General features: G+C 43.1%; 1 pseudogene; it reads left to right on the forward strand.

Moving 5' to 3' along the window:
- Positions 1-5,741: 5,741 nt before the first annotated feature.
- On the forward strand, positions 5,742-8,693 carry LOC130428626 (uncharacterized; annotated as a pseudogene).
- The last annotated feature ends 1,130 nt before the right edge of the window (positions 8,694-9,823 follow it).

Consider the following 9,823-nt stretch of genomic DNA (forward strand, 5'->3'; position numbering starts at 1 on the left):
TTCGATCATGTTCTCAAATTGGGCCTATCAAGGCTTATGTCTCCATCTATGGCCTATCGTGGCCTCCGTATGCATATTGTGGCCTATCGAGGCCTCTGTCTCAATGTCATGACCTTCGAGGCCTCTGTCTCAATGTCACAGCCTTCGAGGCCTCTGTCTCAATGTCACGGCCTTCGAGGCCTCTGTCTCAATGTCACGGCCTATCGAGGCCTGTGTCTCAATTTCATGGCTTATCGAGGCCTGTGTCTCAATGTCATTGGCTATTGAGGCCTGTGTCTCAATGTCATGGCCTTCGAGGCCTCTGTCTCAATGTCACAGCCTTCGAGGCCTCTGTCTCAATGTCACGGCCTTCGAGGCCTCTGTCTCAATGTCACGGCCTATCGAGGCCTGTGTCTCAATTTCATGGCTTATCGAGGCCTGTGTCTCAATGTCATTGGCTTATCGAGGCCTGTGTCTCAATGTCATTGGCTATTGAGGCCTGTGTCTCAATGTCACGGCCTATTGAGGCCTCTGTCTCAATGTCATGGCCTATCGAGGCTTGTTTCAATGTCATGGCCTGTCGAGGCTCATAAGAAAGACTGTCTCTACATGGCCTATCGAGGCCATGGTACTGTTACGGTCTATCGAGGCCCCCGTCTCCATGTTGTAGCCTATCGAGGCTTGTTTCAATGTTATGGCCTGTTGAGGCTTTCATCACCACATCATGGACTATAAAGGCTTCGTTAATGTTACGGTCTATCAAGGCCTTCATCATAGTCATGGACTATCGAGGCCTCCATCATAACGGTACGGCCTATCGAGGCCACGTTACCGTTATAGTCTACAGAGGCCCCCTTCACTTATGGTAAATAAAGGCCTTCATCACCATGTAGTGGCACATTGAGGCTGTCACTAAGTCAAAATCCATCAAGGCTTTTCTCAATGACTCGTCTCCACACAAAGAAGGTCCATTAGAGTATGACGATATTACAAGCTTCACTCAAGGTTCGGTGGATTTTACTATTGATGTCTGGCTAACAATCTTATTCTTAATCTCGTTATTCAGGAACCTCAAGAAACTTAAACTGGTGAGTAAAAATGTCTTTCTTCAAATCTTTGGGGGTAGGCCCTGCTCCAGAAGCAAGTCCTCTACAATCTTAGGGGATGGCTACGCCCCTGCCTTCATCATCAGGCTGGAACTGCAGGAATTCTTGACCCTCCGGATGCGAGCTATGGATGGGGCCTACACCAAAGTACTATATAATTTAACCATATTCGCACCTTGTCGCTGATCAGTTGTCTAATAAAAGTTTGTTGTGAAGTATTCTCATCTCTTGAGTCTTTCTGGTAGAACATAATTTCCTCTGTCATTTTGTATTTCCGTTATTTATTGCATTTGGTTCCTTTTATACAGTGTTTTTGCTGTTACTTACAGGTCATATATTATGTTCATATATGTACACAGACATTGCATCCAGTATATACCTTTTCATGATATTCAATTAAAATGGATATTGTATTTTTAATTGTATTTTACAGTTGAAAGAAAAAGTATGTGAACCCTTTGGGCTTACTTGGATTTCTTCATACATTGGTCATAAAATGTGTTCTGATCTTCATCTAAGTCACAACAATAGAGAAACACAGTCTGCTTAAACTAATACCGCACAAACATTATACGTTTTCATGTTTTTATTGAACACAACATGTAAACATTCATAGTGCAGGGTGGAAAAAGTATGTGAACCTTTGGCTTTAATAACTGGTTGACCCTCCTTTGGCAGCAATAACCTCAACCAAACGTTTCCTATAGTTGCAGATCAGACCTGCACAGCGCTCAGGAGATATTTTGGACCATTCCTCTTTACAAAAGTGTTTCAGTTCAGCAATACTCTTGGAATGTCTGGTGTGAATCGCTCTCTTGAGGTCATGCCACAGCATCTCAATCGGGTTGAGGTCAGGACTCTGACTGGGCCACTCCAGAAGGCGTATTTTCTTCTGTTGAAGCCATTCTGTTGTTGATTTACTTCTATGCTTTGGGTCGTTGTCCTGTTGCGTCGTCCATCCTCTGTTAAGCTTCAGTTGGCGGACAGATGGTCTTAAGTTTTCCTGCAAAATGTCTTGATAAACTTTGGAATTCATTTTTCCATCGATGACAGTAATCCGTCCAAGGCCTGAGGCAGCAAAGCAGCCCCAAACCATGATGCCCCCTCCACCATATTTCACAGTTGGAATGAGGTTTTGATGTTGGTGTGCTGTGCCTTTTGTTCTCCACACATAGCGTTGTGTGTTCTTTCCAAACAACTCAATTTTGGATTCATCTGTCCACAGAATGTTTTGCCAGTAGTGCTGTGGAACATCCAGGTGCTCTTTTGCAAACTTCAAACGTGCTGCAATGTTTTTTTTTGGACAGCAGTGGCTTCCTCCGTGGTGTCCTCCGATGAAGTCCATTCTTGTTTAATGTTTTCCTTATTGTAGATTTGTCAACAAAAATGTTAGCATGTGCCAGAGATTTCTGTAAGTGTTTAGCTGACACTCTAGGATTCTTCTTCACCTAATTGAGCATTCTGCGCTGTGCTCTTGCAGTCATCTTTACAGGACGAACACGCCTAGGGAGTGTAGCAACAGTGCTGAACTTTCTACATTTGTAGACAATCTGTTTTACCGTGGACACATTGACATCAAGGCTTTTAGATATGCTTTTGTAACCCTTTCCAGCTTTATGTAAGTCAACAATTCTTGATCGTAGGTCTTCTGAGAGCTCTTTTGTGCGAGGCATGGTTCACATCAGACAACGCTTCTTCAGAACAGCAAACTCAAAACTGGTGTGTGTTTTTTATTGGACAGGCCAGCTTTAATCAACACATCCAATCTCATCACATTGATTGGACCCTAGGTTGGCTGACTCCTGGCTCCAATTAGCTCTTGGAGAAGTCTTAGCCTAGGGTTTCACATACTTTTTCCACCCTGCACTATGAATGTTTACATGTTATGTTCAATAAAAACATGAAAACGTATAATGTTTGTGCGGTATTAGTTTAAGCAGACTGTGTTTCTCTATTGTTGTGACTTAGATGAAGATCAGAACACATTTTATGACCAATTTATGAAGAAATCCAAGTAAGCCCAAAGGGTTCACATACTTTTTCTTTCAACTGTATATGTTAGCCCTATACATCATTATTACATTAGATTAGTTATTGTATAAAGTCATTATTAATTACAGTTTACAAAAAAGAGAAAACGCTCCACTGGGACTATTTAGAAATGGTTACTCACCATGAGGCCTGTCATTGATATGCTACTGATATTCTACTTAAACTGTAATGTCTATTATTAAAATTTTCTAGGTCAAATACTTGCTGTGTCAAAAAGAGCTGATATACAATAACACCTTATCCATGTTCAGGCATTATCAAGCACTGCATTGGCATGCACAAATTATTACTTGTCAAAGTAATGTTAAATCAATTTTTCTTTTTTTCAAAAATGAATGAAGACAATAATAACATAGATTACAATATAACACAAATAAATAAAATATCTTTTGATTTTCCACTTAATTTTTTTTGTTTGTGGCTTATATTTTATGAAATCAAGTAAAACAAATTCACTTAGACACTTTTATCAAGAAACGTTCTTTTGCGCTCTTCATTGTCTCTTTCATCCTGTCAAACATCACTGTCCTCATGCTGTTTGCAGAAGACGCTGCTCGCGCTATATGAAGAACAGGGGCCTGACGTTCGAACTACACTGCTTTGTGGAAAGCCGTTTGGGTCATATTTCGCCATCAACCAGACGGTAAAAGTCAATGAGGGAGAAGTTAATGTAGACATGCCTGAAACAATGGCTGATATAAAGGACTTAAAAGAGCAGTTAGCCCATTTGGCAAAAGTAGTGCGTGAACAGAATAAACATAAGCACAGATCACCCGTACCACTCATGCTTCAGGTCCCTGAAGACGTTAGTATAATAATCGAGAATGACGATGAGGTAGAGAATGAAAAAGAAGAGGTAGAGAACGGGGAAGAAGTAAATGTAACAATTGTAGGGACAATGACCACTGGCCCAATTCACAATGACCAGGACAGCCAGCATGGGTAAAAACGACAGAAAGTCAGGGATATGCAAGATGATAGAGAGGACGGGCCAGATTACCAGTTGCGTTCCAGCACGGTGAAACATCACCGCCAGATGCCACTGGTGATGGCGAGTCATGGGTACCATAAGTACCAGCCATGGAGTCACAGTGACATGAATGCGGTGTTAGCTAAATTGCCACCTATCACCTCAGGTGGGGGAAGGCAATAAAACATAGCAAAGGCCAGTGGCCAAAATAAAACTAAACAAATGTCTCAACAGCCAGCTCCTTTTGTCCCGCCCGATTTTGGTAACGTGCAAAATGTCTATCAGGCCCCAACTGAGTGGCAAAGACCCCCTAGAGGACAGTGGAAAGGATATAGGGGAGGCGAAGGCCGAGGAAACCAGGGTGACAGAGGACGTGGGAGGAATGCATGTTTTGAGTGGTGCTAATGATCATTGGTACAGAGAATGTCCAAATTTGACAGGAAAAGTCCAAGTTACAGGACCCTGGTGGTCGAGGCAGGGGACCACGTCCCCAAAACTCGGGGCAACAACTCTCGTCACCACCCTACCTACAGGCGCCTATGCACCCAACATGGGGCCCGGGTGAGGACGCGTAGGAATGTTGAAGGGGCCCACAGAGAACCACCATGATGGGAATGGCTGAGCCCCTTATAGAAATAGTGGTTAACAACAAACCACTAGCAACATACTCAACTGTAACAAAAAGCACTATATCACAAGATGATCTGAGTGATAGAACAGTGGGAGTAATGGGGTTCTCTGGGGGGTTGAAGAAATGGCCAATGACAAAGAAATTAACAGTGCATGTTGCAAATCAGAGCCTAACACATTCATTTCTGTATTCCTCAAATGTGCCTCCTGTGCCTTTGCTAGGTAGGGATCTACTTATTAAGCTGGGTGCTAGTATCTTATGTTCACCACAGGGGGTAATTGTAAGTTTTCAAGATGGCACACAAGTTAATTGTTCACTGGCCGCTGAAATGGGTTACACACAGAACGTCGTATTAGGAGGCCCATTGAAAGAACATGCAGACGTTTACTGGATAGAATTAGATATTTCCCCATCCCCAACAAGTGTACTGTCATTGTATAACAACCACAGGCCATAGATAACATACATTGATATTTTCTTACCGCCCGTTGACCCCTTGCATTGCACACTGTTCTACGACAGAAATGACAATGTCATGTACCATGAGCTGTTCAATAGTGTGGAAGGTGACAAATGGCGTCTCACAGGGGACGGCCTATATATAGGGAAGGAAGGTGTTGTGGCACCTGTCGCCCTAACTGCTGAACAGCTGCAATGGTATGAAATGACAGACACGGCTGCACCACACATATCAATGGCACTGCACCCAGGCCATGAAGCACGGGAATTGGGAGTGAAGACCAAAAAATTGAGAGCTGTTGCAGATTGGGAGCCACCCGACATCAACATGGTGCTATTTTCACCAACAACTAAAGGCTATTGGTTAAGAACCACCACTGAAGATATAGGCATTTTGACACATAACAAAATCTCAAGAAGCCATGGCAGGGAGCAAACTGATGGCCCAGGAGCTGAGCGTTTGATTCCATTACAACCATTTGATTTATGGTCGCAAGGACCAACGGATGTTGGTCTCTGCCACATTAAACCAATTACCTTTGAAATGTCATCAGTTGACCCAATTTGGGTACCGCAATACCGTAACAAACCTGAGGCAGATGAGGGTATTGCATCAACTGTCCAGGGACTCCTAGAGAGGGGGGTAATCACCCCTTATAAGTCTCCATGGAATACTCCTATTTTCCCAGTACAAAAACCAGGCACCAACAAGTACAGACTTGTTCAAGACCTCAGATGAATAAACAGTATGGTAGTGACACCCACGTTAGCAGTTCCTAATCCATATATTACCCTCTCAAATTTGACCCCAGCTCACCAGTGGTTCACATGTATTGACCTGGCAAATGCATGTTTCTGTATACCACTTTCTGAGGAATGTAAGTCATGTCTGGCATTCACCTACAGGGGCACCAGTACTCTTCCCCAAGGGTTTCTTTTGTCATCAGGAATATTTAACCAAGTGTTGAAGGAGCAATTGCAAAATTGTGCCCTTCCCCCAAATTGCCTGTTAACAATGTACGTTGATGATTTGTTATTAGCAGCAGAAACAAATGTAGACTGTCTGCAAGCTGCAGAAGTAATTTTGCAACAGTTATATATTTCAGGTTTCAAAGTCAGCAAGGAAAAGCTACAAGTCAGTAGGCAATCTGTAACCTTCATGGGAAGACTGATCACACCACAGGGGTCTACTCTCTCCCATCGTCAACGTGACAGCATTCTAACACATCCCAAACCAACCAATGTAAAAGACATGCTTTCCTTTCTTGGCCTCACAGGTTTCAGCAGAAATTACATCCCTATGTATGTTTCCTTAACCTCGCCCCTCAGACAGATTGTGAAAGAGCAGGGTATGAAAAATTTAAAGGCTGAATTAACATGGACCCCTGAGGCAGAAGAGGCTTTTATCACATTGAAAGCACAATTGGCACATGCAGGTCATTTAAATTGTGCTGACTACTCTCTAAGTTTCTTCCTAGATGTCTCTGAAACAGGAAGTAGTGCAAATGGGGTGCTATTCCAAAAGCAGGCAGGAACGAGGAGGATTTTAATGTATGTCAGCGTCCTCCTGGACAGCATTGAACAGAGACAGCCTACGTGTGCTAGGTTTGCTGTAGGTTTGGCTAAGATCATTGAAAAGACATCTCACATTGTCATGGGCCACAAATTGACAGTTCTCACCACCCACTCCACTATGTCATTTGTTAATTCAGCAGCATTCACTTTTTAACTTTTGAGGCAGTGAAAATTAGCAAAATGTCTTGCAGCACAAAACATCACGTACACACACGAGCGTATTAACATTGCGGACCTCGTAACTGATGGCTTGCCCCATGACTGTGCACCGATCACGGCAATAGCTTCCTGTGTCAGAGCGGATCTCTCTACTTCTCCACTAACGAGTCCTCCACCAGTTATGACCTTGTTCACAGATGGGTGTTGTTTCAGATCAAAGGACGGTTCACTAACAGCTGCATTTTCTATAGTGGAGCAAACAGAAACAGGTTTCATTACCAGGCTATCACAAAAACTGCAGGGTAAACAATCAGCTCAGAGAGCTGAAATGATAGTTGTGATAGAAGCATTAAAAGTTGCAGGGAACAATAGAGTGAACATCTTTAGCGATTCTGCATATGTCGTCACGGCAGTGCATGTTGAACTTCCAGTTTGGCAAAGGTGTGGTTTTGTCACAATATCAAGCAGACCAATCACACATGACAAAGAAGCCAGAGACCTCTTGGAGGCTCTGATGATACCTGTAGAAGTGGCCATCATAAAATGTCAAGGCCACTCGAAAGACAATTCATTAATTTCTAAAGGAAATGATCCTGCGGACGCAGCAGCAAAAATTGCCGCAGGTTACAACAAATTGCAGATGGTGGCACAGACCACCAATCATTGGGAACATTTATTACCAAAATTAAACAGAACATATTTGGCCAGTGAACATGGCAAAGCAGGTCCAGAAGAGATATCAGTCTGGATCGAACACAGTGCTCTCAAGGCACCTGACGGCCTCTGGCAAGCCCCTGATGGAAGACCAGCATTGCCTGTCACTCTGACTACTTCTGTTTTCAAACAGGCCCATGGCCTCGCCCATGTTGGCACCAAACCAATGTTGACAGCACTCAGACATTGGTGGCACCCTTTTCTGACCTCAATGGTGTCCCACTATGTTCTGTCTTGCGACACCTGCCAACAACATAATGTTAAACCCTCCCTGAAACAACTGAAAGGTACGTTTTCACCTATCTATGGCCCTGGGGAGGAAATTGTGATAGACTTCACAGACATGATCACCAGGGTCCAAGGTAAACAATACCTCTTGGTTATTGTTGACTATTTCACGGGCTGGCCAGAAGCCTATCCTGTGGGAAGGGAAGACAGTACTGCAGTGATTAAGCGTTTAATCAATCATTACATCCCACACCATGGTTTCCCCAGACAAGTTCGATCAGATAATGGCAATCATTTAAAAAATGAACATTTGAAAGTAGTTGAGCAGTCTATGGGTCTCACACATGCCTTCGGTTCTGTCTACCACCCACAATCCCAAGGGAAGGTCGAACATATGAACCATAACCTGTTCCACCACCCACTGAGTGGGTTCGACTAAAGACCTTCCGCAGGAAGTGGAATGAGCCCAGGTGGTCTAAACCACTGCGTGTCACCTCACGAACATCCCACTGTGTCCGCCTCCAAGGAAAAGTCGACACCTGGTATCATTTGTCTTCTTGTGTTGCTTGTGATCCCCCAGGCAGGTCTCTGGAACAGACGATTGTGGACCTGAGATCTCAGGTCCAAGAGAGGGAGGGTGTTGATGAAGGTGAAGTACAAGGGAGCACAGAAAAAGGAACATTACAGGTCATACACAAGAAAGGTGACATTTTTTCAAATCCACCAGAGGAACCTCTAGCGCACTGTGTAAGTGAAGACTGTGCATACGGAGCAGGTATTGCAGTGACATTTAAAAACAGGTATGGGGTGGAGAAAGTGAGACAACAAAACAAAAGAACAGGTGACTGTGCAGTAACTCACGAGGAGGACGGTAGAACTATTTTTCACCTGATCACGAAAGTAAAATGCACTGATCTCCCCACATACAAACATTTCACCAATAGTTTAAGACACATGAGAGACTGGTGTGTAGAACATAGAGTGAGAAGTGTTTCTGTACCCCGGCTGGGGTGTGGTCTGGACAAACTAGATTTCCAAAGAGTCCAGAGCATCTTAAGTGAAGTGTTCACAGGAGTGGACATAGTCATAACCATATATTCATTATAACCATTTTTATTCAGTTTTAGGAGTCTTTATTTCCTTATAATTAATGTGTTTTATGTTTTAACTTTTTATAATTTTCTATCTTAAACTGTGTTTATAATAGTGGTGGGCATAGATTAATTTTTTTAATCTAGATTAATTCCAAGATTAATCTAGATTAATCTAGATTAAAATGGCTCATTTGAATTCTGCCGAAGGCATTCAGAATATGTGTGCTACCCAAATAATGACTAAAAGTAAGTCTTTGAGAACGGGTTTCTCAAGCCAGGTGGCGCATTAGACCAGGGGCTCATCTCCTGTTTCCAAAATGCATCACAAACTGCTTGAGAAAGCTGTTCTACTATGATAATTGGTGATGAAAATTAAATTATGTTCAATAAGATGAACTTGTGTTTACTTCCGCATTAGCTAAGGGATGATTTCCGTTTAGGTCAGGGGTGTCCAAAGTCAGTCCTGGAGGGCCTGTGTCCTGCAAAGTTTAGCTTCAACCCTAATCAAACACACCTGAACAGCTAATCAAGGTCTCACAAAGCAGACTAGAAACTTCCAAACAGGTGTGTTGAGCCAAGTTGTAGCTAAACTCTGCAGGACTGTGGCCCTCCAGGATCGACAGTGGACACCCCTGGTTTAGGTGGTACTTGAGACTGGAAGAGCTCCTACAGTACATTTACATTTAGTCATTTAGCAGACACTTTTATCCAAAGCGACTTACAAAGAGTGAGGGAGCAACAAGCGATATGTCATACAGGAGCCATAATGCATTAGATCTCAATACAAAGTTACTGGTTTCAACTAAAGCTAGACCACAACCTGTTGAGAGAAAGTGTTTTTTTTAAACCAATTCCG

Source organism: Triplophysa dalaica, chromosome 9, assembly GCF_015846415.1.
Source record: "Triplophysa dalaica isolate WHDGS20190420 chromosome 9, ASM1584641v1, whole genome shotgun sequence".
In the NCBI taxonomy this organism is placed as follows: Eukaryota; Metazoa; Chordata; class Actinopteri; order Cypriniformes; family Nemacheilidae; genus Triplophysa; species Triplophysa dalaica.